A 19,723-nucleotide genomic window follows, 5' to 3' on the forward strand; every position below is an offset into this window, starting at 1 on the left:
GCCGCCAGGGACTCAAATCCTGCAGTGTCAGACGTGTCCCCTGCTTAAGCCAGTACTGTCCAGGCCCGTCTGAAGTTTGCTAGAGAGCATTGGATGTCCAGAAGAAGTTGGGAGAATGTCATATGGTCAGATGAAACCAAAATATAACTTTTTGGTTAAAAAACTCATCGTCGTGTTTGGAGGACAAAAGAATGCTGAGTTGCATCCAAAGAACACCATACCTACTGTGAAGCATGGGGGTGGAAACATCATGCTTTGGGGCTGTTTTTCTGCAAAGGGACCAGGAAAACTGATCCATGTAAAGGACAGAATGAATGGGGCCATGTATCGTGAGATTTTGAGTGAAAACCTCCTTCCATCAGCAAGGGCATTGAAGATGAAACGTGTGGGTCTTTCAGCATGACAATGATCCCAAACACACCGCCCGGGCAACGAAGGAGTGGCTTCGTAAGAAGCATTTCAAGGTCCTGGAGTGGCCTAGCCAGTCTCAGATCTCAACCCCATAGAAAATCTTTGGGAGGGGTTGAAAGTCCGTGTTGCCCAGCAACAGCCCCAAAACATCACTGCTCTAGAGGAGATCTGCATGGAGGAATGGGCCAAAATACCAGCAACAGTGTGTGAAAACCTTGTGAAGACTTACAGAAAACGTTTGACCTCTGTCATTGCCACAAAGGGTATATAACAAAAGTATTGAGATAAACTTTTGTTATTGACCAAATACTTATTTTCCACCATAATTTGCAAATAAATTCATTAAAAATCCTACAATTTGATTTTCTGGAATTTTTTTTCTCATTTTGTCCTGTCATAGTTGAAGTTGTACTATGAATAAAATTACAGGCCTCTCTCATCTTTTTAAGTGGGAGAACTTGCACAATTGGTGGCTGACTAAATACTTTTTTGCCCCACTGTATATATATATAGACAAACATTTCTATACATTCCATTTTCTACACATTTTAGAGTGGCCTTTTATTGAATGTGGCACATGGTGCACCTGTGTAATGATAATGCTGTTTAATCAGCTTCTTGATATGCCACACCTGTCAGGTGGAAAGATTATCTTGGCAAAGGTGAAATGCTCACTGACAGGGATGTAAACAGATTTGTGCACAAAATGAGAGAAATAAGCTTTTTATAAGTCTGGAAGATATCTGGAATCTTTTATTTCAGCTCATGAATCATGGGACCAACACTTTACCTGTTACGATTATATTTTTGTTCAATATACAGTACCATTCAAAAGTTTGGACACGCCTACTCATTCCATGGTTTTTCTTTAATTAATCTTTAATTATTTTTAAACTATGAAATAATACATATGGAATCATGTGGTGACCAAAAAAGATTTAAACAAATCAAAATATATTTTAGATTCTTCAGAGTAGCCCCCCTTTGCCTTGATGACAGCCTTGCACACTCTTGGCATTCTCTCAATCAGGTTCATGAGGCAGTCACCTGGAATGCATTTCAATTAACAGGTGTGCCTTGTTAAAAGTTCATTTGTGGAATTTCTTTCCTTCTTAATGCCTTTGAGCCAGTCAGTTGTGTTGTGACAAGGTAGGGGTGGTTATACAGAAGATAGCCCTATTTGGTAAAAGACCAAGGGCAAGAACAGCCTGAATAAACAAAGAAAAATGACATTCCATCATTACTTTAAGACATGAAGGTCAGTCAATGTGGAACATTTCAAGAACTTTGAAAGTTTCTTTGAGTGCAGTCGCAAAAACCATCAAGCGCTATGATGAAACTGGCTCTCATGAGGAACACCACAGGAAAGGAAGGCCCAGAGTTACCTCTGCTGCAGAAGATAAATTCATTAGAGTTACCAGACTCAGAAATTGCAGCCCAAATAAATGCTTCACAGAGTTCAAGTAACACATACATCTCAACATCAAGTATTCAGAGGTGACTGCGTGAGTCAGGCCTTCATGGTCGAATTGCTGCAAAGAAACCACTACTTAAGGACACCAATAATAAGAAGAGACTTGCTTGGGCCAAGAAGCACGAGCAATGGACATTAGACCGTGGAAATCTGTCCTTTGGTCTGATGAGTCAAAATGTGATATTTTTGGTTCCAACTGCTGTGTCTTTGTGAGACGCAGAGTAGTTGAACGGATGATCTCTACATGTGTGGTTCTCTCCGTGAAGCATGGAGGAGGTGGGATGGTGTGATGGTGTGGGGTTGCTTTGCTGGTGAAACTGTCATTGATTTATTTAGAATTCAAGGCACTCTTAACCAGCATGGCTACCACAGCAGTGATACGCCATCACATCTGGATTGCGCTTAGTGGGACTATCATTGTTTTTCAACAGGACAATGACCCACCAAACCCACCAAACAAGAAGGATAGTGATGGAGTGCTGCATCAGATGACCTGGCCTCCACAATCACCCTACCTCAACCCAATTGAGATGATTGGGATGAGGTGGACCGCAGAGTGAAGGAAAAGCAGCCAACAAGTACTCAGCATATGTGGGAACTCCTTAAAAGACTGTTGAAAAAGCATTGCATGGGGGAGCTGGTTGAGAGAATGCCAAAAGTGTATAAAGCTGTCATCAATACAAAGGGTGGCTACTTTGAAGAATCTCAAATATAAAATATATTTTGATTTGTTTAACCATTCTGGGTGCTACATGATTCCATATGTGTAATTTCATAGTTTTGATGACTTCACTATTCACTGTGTCCCAACTTTTGACTGGTACTGTATATATATACAGTGCCTTCGGAAAGTATTCAGACCCCTTGACTTTTTCTAAAATTGATTAAATAAAAAAATACCTCAGCAATCTACACACAATACCCCATAATGACAAAGCGAAAACATAAAAAATGAAATACCTTACTTACATAAGTATTCAGACCCTTTGCTATTAGACTCGAAATTTAGCTCAGGTGCATCCAATTTCCATTGATCATCCTTGATATGTTTCTACAACTTGATTGGAGTCCACCTGTGGTCAATTCAATTGATTGGACATGATTTGGAACGGCACACACTTGTCTACATAAGGTCCCACAGTTGACAGAGCATATCAGAGCAAAAACCAAGCCATGAGATCAAAGGAATTGTCCGTAGAGCCCAGAGACAGGATTGTGGCAAGGCACAGATCTGGGGCAGTGTACCAAAAACTGTCTGCAGCGTTGAAGGTCCCAAAGAACACATTGGCCTCCATCATTCTTAAATGGAAGAAGTTTGGAACCTCCAAGAGCTGGCTGCCCGGCCAAACTGAGCAATCTGGGGAGAAGGGCCTTGGTCAGGTGACCAAGAACCCGATGGTCACTCTGACAGAGCTTTAGAGTTCATCTGTGGAGATTGGGGAAACTTCCAGAAGGACAACCATCTCTGCAGCACGCCACCATTCAGGCCTTTATGGTAGAGTGGCCAGACGGAAGCCACTCCTCAGTAAAAGTAACAAGATTCTCTGGTCTGATTAAACCAAGATCAAACTCTTTGGCTTGAGTGCCAAGCGTCACGTCTGGAGAAAACCTGGCACCATCCCAACGGTGAAGCATGGTGGTGGCAGCATCATGCTGTGGGTATGTTTTTCAGCTGCAGGGACTGGGAGACTAGTCATGATCAAGGCAAAGATTAATGGAGCGAAGTACAGAGAGACCCTTGATGAAAACCTACTCCAGAGCGCTCAGGACCTCAAACTGGAGCGAAGGTTCACCTTCCAACAGGACAACGACCCCAAGCACACAGCCATGACAACTAAGTAGTGGCTTTTCGACGAGTCTCTGAATATCCTCGAGTGGCCTAGCCAGAGCCCGGACTTGAACCCGATCGAACATCTCATTAGAGACCTGAAATAGCTGAACAGCGACTCTGACAGAGCTCGAGAGGATCTGCGGAGAAGAATGGGGGAAACTCCCAAAATACAGGTGTGCCAAGCTGGTATTGTAGGGTCCCAAGAAGTCCCAAGAAGACTCGAGGCTGTAAACGCTGCCAAAAGTGCTTCAACAAAGTAATGAGTAAAGGGTCTGAATACTTATGTAAATGTGATATTTCAGTTGTTTATTTTTTATACATTTTCATGAAAAAAATATAAACCTGTTTTTGATTTGTCTTCATGGGGAATTGTGTGTAGATTGATGAGGGGGAAAAACTATGTAATACATTTTAGAATAATGCTGTAATGTAACAAAATGTTGAAAAGTCAAGGGGTCTGGATACTTTCAGAAGGCAATTATTTACAAAAAAACATGTATGAGGAATGATGCAGACAAATACATTTATAAAGCCACAATCTATCTGCAATATTAAAGCTGTTCTACCCCTAAATATTTGTTTTTAAATCAAATAAAAACGGGCTAAGTAGTTGCAAAGTAGCAAGTAGTTGCAGACGGTATCCGTGATGAGATTTGAATCAGGAACCATTGGATTACAAGACATTTGCATTATACGCCTACCCATCCACCTCGACCAACCACCCTACGTTTATTTTTGTGGAGAATTAACCTTCTGTCTTATGTAACCATATCAAACATAGCATATCATACCAATTTGAGTGTCCCAGATTTACATTTACTATGTTACGTATAGCTTATGAGACCAGGCTCGTCGGTGAGGCAGGTACGGCATCCCAAAAAATGGATTGTGGAAATAAAAACCAGACACCAGCCATTTCCTGTAGGTGTGTAACTTTGGCAGACCTTTTGTTCTTTTCTCACAAGTGCTGTTTGGCCTTTCTGAGGAAGACTAGACCAAAGGCTTGGGCATGGGGAGGATGAATGCCTCTTCCTTGGGATAGCTATTGTTGACCGTGGCTCCTCGGCTGGAGCCTGCCCTCTGTTATCGGAGGATAGAGAGGGACACTAGGATAAACAGACAGACAGTGCTTTTTTCAGCCTCACAGTTGTTGTTTTTTTCTTCTTGTTTCAAACCCTCTCAATTGCTTTGTCTTTGAAAGTAGGCCGGTGATTTCACAGATGGTTTCTAAAATATATCTGGGAGAAAAACAAACCTTGTTAACCGTGATTGGCTAACACCAAACTCCTTGTCTAAACAGGGACCCCTCGCTGGTTTAACTAGTCCTTTCCCTGTTGTTCTGTTCTCTCTCTTTCATCTGCTCTTTTAAAAGTGGCAGCTGTTGAAGTCCGGCAGTATTTCATCCAGTGTTGTAGACCAGGTTTCTGCTGACTGCCCATCAAAGGTATGCTCTCACATTATGGACAAAGCTAAAGCTACTGTACCAGCCATTCGTACACACACACCTCCGTTGGGAAAGACATGACCTGAGGGGAAGTCACTAGCTAACTACCTCTGTTATGGCTGGGCCTTGGAGGTAACATGACTCCTGTGTGCGGACATTGTCCTGCTCTCCTCTCATAGGTGAAGAGCTCTCACTCTCAATGAAAGACCGTGATCCTGCCTGGCCTTCCTGCTAAGTCTACCGTATAATTGCCTATCTCAAATGCAGGACCAGACTTGTGTCAAACAACCTGCTGTCCTGTCCTGTGTCCTGTGTGGGTGGGTGGGCACTTCACTTTAGACTGGTTAAGATGTAGCTGAGTCTGGCTGACTCTGCTGTGACAACTGTTATCCCACTTCCATTCTAACTCTGCTTTGTCAGTTGCTTTGTCAGTTGTAGATTGTTGGGGTGACTTAAAGGGGAGGGGACTAATGATGCATGGGTTGGGCGGGTTTAGGGTCATGAAATATTGTGTGGATGAAGGGCAGGTGGGTGGCGGGCATTAAAAATCCATAAATGTATAATGTTATGCAATTCATATCTATAGGATGCATTGAGGTTTTTCTTTCATATTGTGTACAGTATCTGCCATTAGTGCATAGCCTAAACCTAAACTTTAGGGCAGGGTTCGCTAACTGTCGCATATTTTATTTTCCCCCCCATGTTTTCTGAGCAAAAATAATAATAATAATGACTATTAAATTCTTGCGGTGAATTTGCAGTCTACAAAGTATTTGTAATTCAAATGAAAATAAATAGAAGGGAAGGCCAGTACAGTAGCCAGTACAGTAGTCTAATGTTTGGGAAATATTTGGTGAAGTGGTAAAAGAGAATGATAGCAGTACCGGATATGTTATGTGTGATGATTATGAGGGGTATAAAAAATAGACAGTCGCAAAATGGGGACTTCAAAATGTCACTTTAAGGGAACTGTACTGTTCAAATGGGTTAAACGTCCACACCAGAAGAAATCCACCTTTTCGAGCTGAAAGACGATGGCCAGAGCTCACCCATTAACTCAAATGGTACTCACATAACTTTCATTAGCTGGCTAAGGTTAGCATGCTAGCTAGTTACACTACAGCTGTCAGTCCGTGCCCTATTTGTTGTTATTTCTCTGCTACATGTGGAAATCACCCCAACATTCTCACCCCCAATTCCTGAATATGTATTTGCAGCCTGCGTCAGTCTTTGAGGTGGAACCTAAACGAGAATTTCCGCTCTAGGACAAGGATTTGACTTGAAATAGGAATTACTTGAACGTCCTCCGAGGTGGGCCTTTAAATGAAATAGTTGCCTAACTAAAATCTGGACACTGACTGGACACTGACTCTCACTGATATAATATCAACTACTGCAGAATTAAGCATTTCTTGCAGTAAAATTATACCCCAAATGTACATTTTGACTCAGGAACAAGAGTGGAGAAATATTATTTATTTATTTCAGCATATTGAGAGAATGAATGAGCAGTTAGGTGGCAGCCTGTAAAGGTGGCGGTGATATCTTTATCAGCGTCATAAAAGCTGAAAGTATTACAACCATATAAAATATGCATCCAAGCCGAACTCAAATCTTATCATAAACATGTTGGGTCGTTTTAACAGCTTTTAATTTCCTTAAAACCCGTCAAACTGATACCATTTGGAAATGTTGCACTGAAAATATTTATTTAAAAAAATGATTATTGCATTTTCTCCCCGGTCCCTAAATGTGTTTGTGGTGTGAGAGAAGCAGAGATGAAAAAGGAAAGAACTTTACAGATCTCAACCGGATTGAAGCATTCATTCTATCGATTTCTGACATTATTCTGGTGATTGAGGGTTTATTTAGTCTTCTAGGGCAACAAGTAATGACAGAAGTGAAGCTGCATGTAACTAATTATAGACAAGTTGACTAACAAATAGCCTACCAAAATAATGGACATTTTCAGCAGAAACATAGGCCTGACTGTAGCCTATAGCACGTTTTCTTTTTGCGGGTTAGGGTCGGGTATGGTCCTCAGTTTTGGGTTATTAGCAATTGCAGGCAGGTGCGGGTGAACAAACCAGCCAGGTCACCCATGATACGAATCAGTATTCGAAGTCCATCCATGCCTGAGGACATCGGGAGATTACATGGAAACCGGTCACTAGGGGCAACAGTGAGCGCTGTAACTTTAAAGTAGGTTTCGGTTTTGCAAGAACATCGTGGATCAGGGTGGCAAATGTACATAAGCATCTGATTCTAAGGGTTGCAGGTTCAAATCCAGCAACAGAAATTAGTTTTTGAGATTTTAGTTTTAAGCCTATCCCAACCCTTAACCTTTACCAGTCGGAGTTAATGACTTAATAGTTAATAAGATTTCTGACTTAAAAGGGAATTTTACCCTGGCTCTGCCACGGCATATAGAGATTACTATATTGTCAACCTTAACGTTCTTATCATAACTATCACAATCTAGAACTAGCACATTTTCAATTCAGTGGTAGGATCATGAAGTTTCGACTCCATTTTTTAAATCTTTATTTAACTAGGCAAGTCAGTTAAGAACAAACTCTTCATTTCAATGACAGACTAGGAACAGTGGGCCTTGTTCAGGGGCAGAACGACAGATTTGTACCTTGTCAGCTCTGGGATTTGATCTTGCAACCTTTCGGTTATTAGGCCAACACTCTAACCATTAGGCTACGAGTTCCAAGTCTAGGACCAAAGGCTCCTCAACAGCTTCTACCCCCAAGCCATTACACTGCTGAACAATTCATATAAATCGCCACCAGACAATTTACATTGACAGTGGCTTGCGGCTATCAAGTATGATGGGGGGACCAAAGATTATTAGAGTGATTTTCAGGCTGAACTGATGGAGAATCTATTTAGACGACAACTGAGAAGTGACAAGAAACCGACAATTTTTTTCCTTCACAATAATGTGAAATATTCTTAGTTAGAGGTAACCTATCGTTAGCTAGCTTGCTGAGTTTAACTAGTAGATGCTCCACCGTTTAATTTGTGTCGATGAGAGGAATCACTTGAAGCCATTGCATCTGGTCAGTTCTTTTAGTTTTGCACAAGGGATTGTTGTTAGTGTCCACCACCTTTTCAAAGAATCCCACCTTGGGGGAGGGGCGGGGGCCAGAGCAGGTAACACCGAACATTACAATTGGTAGTCTTTCAGAAAATGGAAAAAATATGTCTGCTTGTATATTTAGCAATCAATCCGCCGATAGGAAAGACGTCCAATGGATCTATCGAACAAGGACAACCATATCTACACCCACAAAAATGTATAGTGCTATCAGTATAACATGGAGGCTTCACAAAATGCCACAATGCAGGACTACATTTATTTTTTAATCTCAGACCTCCCATCTACACACCAAAGGCGTCATAGGGTGTATCATTCAGCGAGCAAAGCCCTGACCTGCCTTTCTCCTGGGCAATTATGTGTAAAACACATCTCACTGTCCTAGAAATTCCTCAGACATTATGAAAACAAGCCCAGATTTGCCCAGGGTGAAATGCCCATTTAATGCCTAAACATAACCCTAACCTAACATTTTTTGAATTTCTTTTGTACAATATCTTTTTTTTTTTTTTTACAATTTAACAATCAACAAAATATGACACAGATAGTGCGCCGTTATTCCTTCCACCTACACAAAACACCATGCTACATGGGGGCACATCGTGCAAAACCCCTTCCCTCCCCAACACAGGAACACCCCCCTCCCTCACCTCTACCGATATTAGCTTCACTGATTAACAAAAAATGTAATAAACAGAATGACCTTCACATTCCATGCTAGAAAATAAATTATTCAACACAAAAACAAATAATAATAATACATTAATGAGGAAAGTAGTAATGAGGCAGCTAAGGTGACGTCTCTAGAAACTGCTGAAAGTCCCCCCAGACATCAGTAAATTCAAAGGGTTTATTACGTAAATTGTATGTTATTTTTTCAGATGGAATATAGGAAGTTAGTTCTTTTAGCCACATCTGCTTGCTTGGCGGAGTGTCACTCTTCCATATAATAGCTGTGCATTTATTGGCTGCAATGACTGCCAATTTAATGAATCTGGTTTTGCTACAAATATTAACTTGCAGAACAGAATCCTCTCCGAGAGGAATAAGGGAAGGATCTAGTGGTACCGTCATATTAGTGACTGTGATAAGATCTGAATAATATCTTTCCAATAATTGCTTAGTTCAGGGCAGGAGAAAAACATATGCATAAGTGTGCCCACTCCCGTTTTACAACTTGGGCAAAATGTTGAATATTTAGAATTTATCTTATACAGTCTCTCTGGTATAAAGTAGACCCAGTGCAAAATATTGAATTGCATCAACTTGTGCCTTGTGTTAAATGAAAGACGCTGGGCATCTAAAAAGAGCTTTCCCCGTTTCGCATCCTTAACAATGAGACCAAGGTCATCATGCCACTTCATGCATGATTTCAGAGGTTCATCGTTCTCCAACAGAGCTTGAAGCCTAGAGTACATGTAGGAAATGAAACCTTTAACCTCTTTCCTTTACAGCCACAGTGTATCAGTTATAGGTTTACTCATGGGCTGAATCTTACCTCCCTGCTGAGTGGCAATATAATGCCTAACCTGTAGGTACTTGAAGAAATTAGTTTGAGGTAACTGAAAATGAGATGCCAGTTGTTGAAAGGATAGTAGTTCAACTTCTCTACAGAGATTACCAAATGTTTTAATTCCTTTGTTGAACCAAGAAAATGTAACACCATCTCTCAGAGCTTTGGGTAAGATGGGGTTATTATAGAAAGGTGTTTGTTCATATATAGATCTAAGCCCTTCTGTTTGTTTACAGACTTCAATCCATATATGTAAAGAGTTTTTAATGAAAGGGTTGTTTATGAGACCTAGCAAAGCTTTAGGTTGGATAATGTAAGGTATGGGCAGGTAGCCTAGTGGTTAGAGTGTTGGACTAGTAACCAAAAGGTTGCAAGATTGAATCCCTGAGCTGACAAGGTAAAAATATGTCCTTCTGCCCCTGAACAAGGCAGTTAACCCACTGTTCCTAGGCCATCATTGAAAATAAGAATTTGTTTTTAACTGACTTGCCTAGTTAAATAATGGTAAAATAAATGTAGCAGGGGTCAGATACTCCTCCTCTATCTTTCTTCAAGAGGGTGAACTTGTTGTTGTATCTTACCATACCCACACAGCCTTTAACTGAGATGCCCAGTAATACAACTGGAAGTCAGGTAGGGTAAGTCCTCCTTCTGAGTATGGTTTGCATAAAGTTGTGAGTTTCACTCTGGGGGGTTTCCCTTTCCACAGAAATGAAGAAACATTCCTATTAAGTTGTTTGAAAAATACTTTGGGAATAGGAAAGGGCAAGGTTTGAAAAAGGTACAAGAATTTTGATAATGTATACATCTTTACACAATTGACCCGCCCAATAAGAGAAATTGGTCAATCCTGCCATCTATCCAATTCTTCCCCAACCTTTTTGAGAAGTGGAGTGTTGTTCAGTTGATATGTCTTAATCATTTCAGAAGGAATTTGCAATCCAAGATATGTCATTTTCTGTGGTTTCCAAGAAAACGGCTGGTCTAAGATCAGGTTCTGCATAGCTGCCCTGTAAAAAAGGCATCATTATACTCTTCGATAGGTTTATTTGATATCCTGAAAAGGTCCCATATTCTTTCAGGATGTCAACTAATGCTCGGAGTGAAATTTCTGGTTTAGTGAGGTAAAGCAAAATGTCATCGGCATATAGCGAGAKCAGATGTTCACGCCCACCTATACGAACACCATGGATGGATGGATGGGATCTTAAAGCTTCTGTCAGTGGCTCTATAGCCAAAGAAAAAAGGAGTGGACTAGCGGGACAAACCTGTCTTGTTCCACAAGGTCCAATATCCATCCTCTGTAAAACTTCAAACAGGTAGTTCCATTCTATGCGGTCAAAAGCTTTTTCCGCATCTAATGAAGCTGCCACTACAGATTCTTGGTAATTCTCTACATAATGCATAATATTAAATAATCTTCTGATATTATCAGGAGATGAGCGGTTTCTTACAAAGCCTGTTTGGTCCATATCAACCAAGTCCGGAAGAACCTTATCCAGTCTAAGAGCTATGAGTTTCACAAGAATCTTATATGAAGTGTTCAATAGAGATATTGGTCTATACGACCCACAAAGCAGAGGATCTTTCCCAGGTTTTAACAAAACTGTGATCAGTGCCTGTTCAAGTGTGTCTGGGAGCTTTTCTGTCTCTATGGCATAATTAAACATACTGCAAAGAGGCTCAATTAGTTTGGGTAAAAATGATCAATAGAATTCAATAGGGAATCCGTTTAACCCTGGTGATTTTCCCCCAGCAGTGTTTGAAAATGGATTCTCTAATTTCCTCTGATGTAATCTCTTTGTCCAAGTGCTCTCTATCCTCATCAGTTAAAGTTTGCAAATTGAGTTTGTTCAAAAACTCATGCATTGTGGCAGGGGCATCCCCTTCAGACTTGTACAATGTTTCATAAAACTCCATGAAGACTAGATTAATTTCCTCAGGACTGTGAACACCTGTGTTATTGGGTAGCTTAATAGAGCTAATAACTCTACTAGCATCCTCTCGTCTTATCTGCCAAGCAAGCAACTTTCCTGCTTTATCTCCATGTTCGTAGTAGTTTGGTTTTCCTAAGAGCATTTTCCGCTTTATGGGTCGTCAGGGTGTTATATTCCAATCACTTTGAGTCAAATTTTTGTAGTTGACTCGTCAAATGTTACACTATGTTCATTTTCCAGATCTCTGATTTCATTCTCCAACGAATCTACTTGAGCCTTATACATCTTACGAGCACTCGAACTAAAGGATATGATTTGCCCCCTCAGATATGCAAGGAGAGCTTCCCATAAAATTAGGGGGGAGGCAGAGTTGTTATTGGTGCTAAAAAATATGTCTATATGAGTGTTCAGAAATGTTACAAATGTGGGATTATTTAGTAAGTATGTGCCAAACCTCCATCTTCTTGAGGGTGGTTGTGTTTTACTGACTGGTACTGAAGCCAGCAGGGCAGAATGATCTGATATACATCTTGGTAAGTACTTACACCCAGTAGTTAAACTTCCCTTGGCTGCATGAATAAGAAATACGTCAATTCTAGAGTAACTGTTATGGACAGGGGTGTAAAATTTGTATTCTTTAACCTTTTGGTTGTGAAATCTCCATAAGTCCACAAGTCCAAAATGTTTAATTTCTGCTTTTAACATTTTAGCTGCCTGTGTGAGGTTGATACTATTAGAGGAAGATCTATCACTGGAAGGGTCCAGTACCAAGTTAAAATCCCCTGCCATTATTATCTCTGATGATGGGCATGTTAACTTCAAAAAGATGTCTTGGTAAAATTTAGAATCATCATGGTTAGGCCCATACGCATTCACAATGGTAATGGGCTCAGTGTTAATGAAACCTTGGAACGATCACAAACCTACTCCCTTTGTCTTTAATCTGAGATTGTATCTGAAAGGGGCAATGCTTATTAATGAGTATGGCCACCCCTCTTGCCCGAGAGGTGAAAGATGAATAGTACAGTTGACACACCCTGTCACGTTCTGACCATAGTTCTTTTGTGTTTTCTTTGTTTTAGTGTTGGTCAGGATGTGAGCTGAGTGGGCATTCTATGTTGTCTGTTTCTATGTGGGGTTTCTTGTTTGGCCTGATATGGTTCTCAATCAGAGGCAGGTGTTAGTCATTGTCTCTGATTGGGAACCATATTTAGGTAGCCTGTTTTGTAGTGTGTTTTGTGGGTGATTGTTCCTGTTCGTGTGTTCATCTGTTCTGTGTTCACTAGTTCGGGACTGTAGCGTCTTCGGTTCTTTCTGTCAGTTTGTTGTTTTTGTTCGTTGTTTAAGTAGTCTATTAAAATATGGATTATCATCACGCTGCATTTTGGTCCTCCTCTCTTTCACCCGAAGACAGCCGTTACACACACACTCTCTCTTCAGTTTATCATGCTCAGAGTCAGTCAGGTGTGTCTCCTGAAGAAGAGCTATATCAACCTTATGCTGCTTCAGATAATTCAGAATGCGTTTGCGCTTGACTGGGCATTTAGTACCCCTCATGTTAAGTGTCATAAATGTATAGTTATTAGGTGCCAACATCTTTGAAGAAAATAAGAAATAAGGAAAAGGAAAGAAACAAAATTGCGTTGAGTGTATACAACTTGTAAAAAATGAAATGATAAAAGTACAAAGTAGTTAACATCTCGTGAGCTAATACCCTGACTCTACCACAAACCCACCCAACCGCCTCCCCAACTGAGGGAGTTAAAGAACCCATACCCTTAGATGCTAGTCTATAAGCCAGATGTACCTGCTATGCATAGCATCGCTCGAATTAGGTTAATTCCTTGTAGCATGAAAATATTATTAGTCAAGTAACAAAATACAATTTGATTACAACAATAATGACCGGGAAACCTTGAAGTCTCAAATTCGAGCGTCTTTGAAAATGTTCGTAATAATCAAATTTCTCCTCGAGTTTAGAGATGACGTCTTCCAACTTCTTGTATTTTTGGTCCACTTCCTCGCGGACGTCCAGGATGGCAGCCTGGTGGTCAGCATGGTCTTTTTCTAACTTTGTCACTCGTCCCTTTGTGACTTTCTGGTCTTCGTGGAGTTTATCGACCAGTACATCAATTTTGCTTAGGTATTCAGAAAGTGTCTCTTGGATTTTTGTTATACCCTTGTACATCTCCATTCTGAACCATGCTGGTGCTCCTTCCGAGCTAGCATCCACCGAAGCAGAAGAAGGGCTGTCAGTGAGGGGCATTTTTCCATGCCTCGTCTGAGACTTTGACATATTGGGAATCTTTTGCTTTGGCGATACAATAGATGTTTTAACTTCCAACTCACTATTAACGAACAGGTAAACTGTGTCAAAATGCCTTAAAATTGTTTGAAAGTTTGTTAGCGTCTTGTTAGAGCTTCACCATTTCCGGAAGTCTAACCTTAAACATTTTGAGTTCATGCCTAAACTTAACCTTACACACTTTGAAATTTGATGTTCAACTTCTAATTATGATATGAGACTGTAAGAGCTCGTTGGAACAAACAGCTGACCTGTGCATCACTAGAGTCACTTTTAACTTTAGCACAACGTTTTCCTGAAAGCTACTTTCCTTAAATTGATCAGAGAATAACCTCTATAGTACTTTAACCACGAATTCCCTGTAAAATATTCACATCAAGCGCTTCCTTTTGGTTTGTAGCCTGTATAATGTATAATCTGTAGTGCTCCTGAACACCTGTTTCTGTACTGTGGCTTGTCAAAGATAATGTTGTTTGGTCTTTAGGAGTCCATTTTGTGTCTGGCAGTTTGAAAGGACTTGTTCGAGATGAATTGTCTGGTTACTGTCCTGTTACTGTCCTTCCTTTAGAGCTTTCCCCTACACTGTCACAGTCAAACTAAAATGTGTATGTCGTTTGTTTGTTGCTTTACATACAATACTTGAGAAAAGTTCACACCAGATTTTAAAGGTCCCACTGCAGTCAAAAACGTGATTTTCCTGTGTTTTATATACACTCAGTGGCCAGTTTATTAGGTACACCCAACTAGTACTTGGTCAGACCCCCTTTGCCTCCAGAACAGCCTGAATTCTTCAGGGCGTGAAAACGTTGCTCAATTGGTATCAAGGGACCTGACGTGTGCCAGGAAAACATTTCCCCTATCATTACATCATGGCCACCAGACTGTACCGTTGAAACAAGGCAGGATGGGGCCATGGACTTATGCTGCTTACACCAAATCCTGACTCTGCCATCAGCATAACGCAACAGGAACCAGCATTCATCGGACCAGGCAATGTTTTTCCACTCCTCAATTGTCCAGTGTTGGTGATTATGTGCCCACTGGAGCCGCTACTTCTTCTGTGACAAGTACCAACGAGTTGTACATTCCGAGATGCCATTCTGCCCACCGCTGTTGTACTGCACCATTATTTGTGTGTTTCTGGCCCGCTTGCACGATTCTTGCCATTCTCCTTTGACCTCTCATCAACAAGCTGTTTTTGCCCACAGGACTGCCGCTGACTGGGTGTTTTTTGTTTGACGCACCATTCTCGGTAAACACTAGACACTGTTGTGGGTGAAAAGCCCAGGTTCTGAGATACTGGAACCGGCGCACCTGGCACCAATGATCATATCACATTTAAAGTCGCTTATGTCACTCGTTTTGCCCATTCTAACGTCCAATCAAACAGTAACTGAATGCCTCGATGCCTGTCTGTCTACTTTACATAGCAAGCCATGGCCACGTGACTCACTCTCTGTGGGAGCAAAACATTTTCGTGAACGGGGTGGTGCACCTAATAATCTGTGTATTTCCACACTATGAGGTTGGAATAATACTGTAAAATTGTGAAAATTATGATAATGTCTTTTTTTTTAAACTGCTGCTCTTTAATTACTTGTTACTTTTATCTCTTATTCTTATCCGTATTTTTTGAAACTGCACTGTTGGTTAGGGGCTCATAAGTAAGCATTTCACTGTAAGGTCTACAACTGTTGGATTCGGGGGCAATTGTGACTAATACAATTTGATTTGATTTAGTATAAGAGCTGTTTGAATAGACCGCCTGAAATTTCAGCATGTTTTGGTGGGATGGAATTTTAGCCTGCCTGGTGACATCACCATCATCACCAGTAAATTAGTTAGACCAATAAGAAAGACTTCTCTGCAGATAACAGCAAGTTTCCCGTTTTCACCTCCCCACTCAGACCACTCCCAGACAGTCCTAGCAAAGTTATTGCTTGAGAAATTGCTCTTGGCTAACAAATAATTTTTGTTCATTTTAATTTAAAACAATCCCAGTAAGGTACTTAACTGTTACCCAGAAATGGTTTGATATTGGGATAAAAACAGCTGTATTGGGCCTTTAAGCTATGCCTTATTCATTTTCAACCACTGATTGTTAATGCTTATTACGAGATTTAGAAAGCTTACTGTACTTAATCCCACTGCCTGCTAATTGGTGTAATTGTAAAATGCTTTGTTGGTTTACAGTAATGTTACTTAGGCCTACTCCCAATTTTCCATTTGGTGCAGTGTATCATGTATTTGTAATGTCAAGTTCACTGGATTAAACAAGTGTTACCTAACAAGCTTTGTGTACACGTAATGAAAGCTAAATCAGCATACATACTGTATCTGTTTGTTTATGAAAACTAGTGTTTGACCTACCTCTAAAATTGACCTGATTAGCAAAGATAATAATGACATCATTTCCTCTCCTTTCCTCACCCCTCTATCTGAGATGTCAGTGGACATTATAAAAGTCCCAATCCAATGAATGTGGCGTTTGTTAATCAAATGATTAACCACAGCTCTTTGACCACCAGCTGCTACACAATCTGTTTGGACCACTCATCCAAGATGGCCACCGTTGACGAGCGAGGGAGAGAGCTGGCATCAGTGGCACTCAGTTGTATAGTTTTGAGGGGAAAACAAAGCAGCGAGAATCCAGCACCAGGGGTGGTATATGTATGCGTGCGTGCATGTGTGCGTGTGTTAGCCAGAACCTGCATCATAGCCAAGTCTAGTCTAGTCTATATGATTCTCCCTCCATCATTTTGGTCATGGTTTATTTGAAGCATCCACAAGCGGGAGGTAATGAGAGGGCTTGGTGTCATTAAACATTTATATGGTGACCCGGGAGAGATGCAGCTGAATCCAAGACAGAGGTTATCAGAGCACAGGGTTCAAATGAACTCTTTAGTAGACTATTAAAGTAGCGTATCTTACTATGCATGTATAACTAGTTTGTGTATAACTAGTGTGTGTGTGCGTGTGTAGTGTGTACAGTGATGCCTGACCCTCGGGTTAAAACAAACACATTGACGCATGACCTTGCTCTTACTTCCATTTGATTAAATCAAATATTAATGTGCATGCTCAGAGATCCACTCACACCTGTTTATTGTCCCGGGAACCTTAACTAAGCGCTACGTTAAACATTCAACTGGAACATCTGGTGTGTGTATGGGTGACTGAAAAAACACAACTGTTTGTTGTGAAGAGTTTATTTCCAAAATGCTATATCCATAATGTTTTACATTTGTTTTTTTCTCAAAAATGATTGCTTATGGGTACCTTCACGTGTGTGTGTTTTTTACAAAACGCTATATATACATTCTTTAGCTGGAATGGAATGTTGTACTGTATATTTGACAGGCACAGTGCAGTATTCAGACCCCTTGGCTTTTTCCAAATGTTGTAACGTTACAACTTTATTCTAAAATTGATTGAGAAATTTTTTTTCCTCATCAATCTATACATAATTGCCCATAATGACAAAGTAAAAACTGTTTTTTAGAAATGTTTGCAAATTAATTTGAATAGAAAAACGGAAATACTACATTTACATAAGTATTCTGACCCTTTACTCAGTACTTTGTTGAAGCACCTATGGCAGCGATTACAGCCTCGAGTCTTCTTAGGTAGGACGCTACAAGCTTGGCACACCTGTATTTGGGTGTCAGGTTGGATGGGAAGTGTCGCTGCACAGCTATTTTCAGGTATCTCCAGAGATGTTCAATTGGGTTCAAGTCCAAGCTCTAGTTGGGCCACTCAAAGACATTCAGAGACTTGTCCCGAAACCACTCCTGTGTTGTCTTGGCTGTGTGCTTAGGGTCATTGTTGGTACCATGTTTCCTGCAMATGTGACGCTTGGCATTCAGGCTGCTCAATCTTGGTTTCATCACTCCAGAGAATCTTGTTTCTCATGGTCTGAGAGTCTTTAGGTGCCTTTTGGCAAACTCCACGTGGGCTGTCATGTGCCTTTTACTGAGGAGTGGCTTCCGTATGGCCACTCTACAATAAATGCCTGATTGGTAGAGTGCTGCAGAGATGGTTGTACTTCTGGAAGGTTCTCCCATCTCCATAGAGGAACTCTAAAGCTCTGTCAGAGTGACCATCAGGTTCTTGGTCACCTTCCTGACCAAGGCCCTTCTCCCCTGATTGCTCAGTTTGGCCGGGCAGCCAGCTCTAGGAAGAGTCTTGGTGGTTCCAGACTTTTTCCAAATATGAATGATGGAGGCCAATGTGTTTTTGGAGACCTTCAATGCTGTAGAAATGTTTTGGTACCATTCCCCACATCTAGGCCTCACCACAATCCTGTCTCGGAGCTCTATTACAATTCCTTCGACATCATGGCTTGGTTTTTGCTCTGACATGCACTGTCAACTGAGGGACCTTATATAGACAGGTATGTGCCTTGCCAAATCATGTCTAATTAATTGAATTTACCACAAGTGGACTCCAATCAAGTTGTAGAAACATCTCAAGGATGATCAATGAAAACAGAATGCACCTGAGCTCAATTTTAAATCTCATAGCAAAGGGTCTGAATACTTATATAAATGAAGTATTTCTGTTTTTTATATATATATAAATTAGCGACATTTTCTAAAAACCTGTTTTGGCTTTGTCATTATGGGGTATTGTGTTTAGATTGATGAGGGATAAAAATCAAAATCAAATCAAATGTATTTATATAGCCCTTCTTACATCAGCTGATATATCAAAGTGCTGTACAGAAACCCAGCCTAAAACCCCAAACAGCAAGCAATGCAGGTGTAGAAGCACAGTGGCTAGGAAAAACTCCCTAGAAAGGCCAAAACCCAGGAAGAAACCTAGAGAGGAACCAGGCTATGAGGGGTGGCCAGTCCTCTTCTGGCTGTGCCAGGTGGAGATTATAACAGAACATGGCCAAGATGTTCAAATGTTCATAAATGACCAGAATGGTCAAATAATAATAATCACAGTAGTGTTCGAGGGTGCAACAAGTCAGCACCTCAGGAGTAAATGTCAGTTGGCTTTTCATAGCCGATCATTGAGAGTATCTCTACCGCTCCTGCTGTCTTTAGAGAGTTGAAAACAGCAGGTCTGGGACAGGTAGCACGTCCGGTGAACAGGTCAGGGTTCCATAGCCGCAYGCAGAACAGTTGAAACTGGAGCAGCAGCACGGCCAGGTGGACTGGGGACAGCAAGGAGTCATCATGCCAGGTAGTCCTGAGGCATGGTCCTAGGGCTCAGGTCCTCCGAGAGAGAGAAAGAAAGAAAGAGAGAAAGAGAGAATTAGAGAGAGCATACTTAAGTTCACACAGGACACCGGATAAGACAGGAGAAATACTCCAGATATAACAGACTGACCCTTGCCCCCCGACACATAAACTACTGCAGCATAAATACTGGAGGCTGAGACAGGAGGGGTCAGGAGACACTGTGGCACTGTGACACAAAATGATTTAATACTTTTAGAAAAAGGCTGTAACGTAACAAAATGTGGAAAAGTTAAGGGGTCTGAATACTTTCCGAATGCACTGTCTCACCTAGCTATCTTAAGATGAATGCACTTACTGTAAGTCACTCTGGACAAGAGCATCTGCTAAATGATTAAAATGTCAAATGTAAATGTTTTACAAACAGATTTCATATTATTGTAAAAAAATACATCTAATATTGATGTTCTAAATCATCTCCTTAATTATTTAGTTGAAATGATGTGGAAACAA

This window comes from Salvelinus sp. IW2-2015, linkage group LG20, assembly GCF_002910315.2.
Source record: "Salvelinus sp. IW2-2015 linkage group LG20, ASM291031v2, whole genome shotgun sequence".
Lineage (NCBI taxonomy): Eukaryota > Metazoa > Chordata > Actinopteri > Salmoniformes > Salmonidae > Salvelinus > Salvelinus sp. IW2-2015.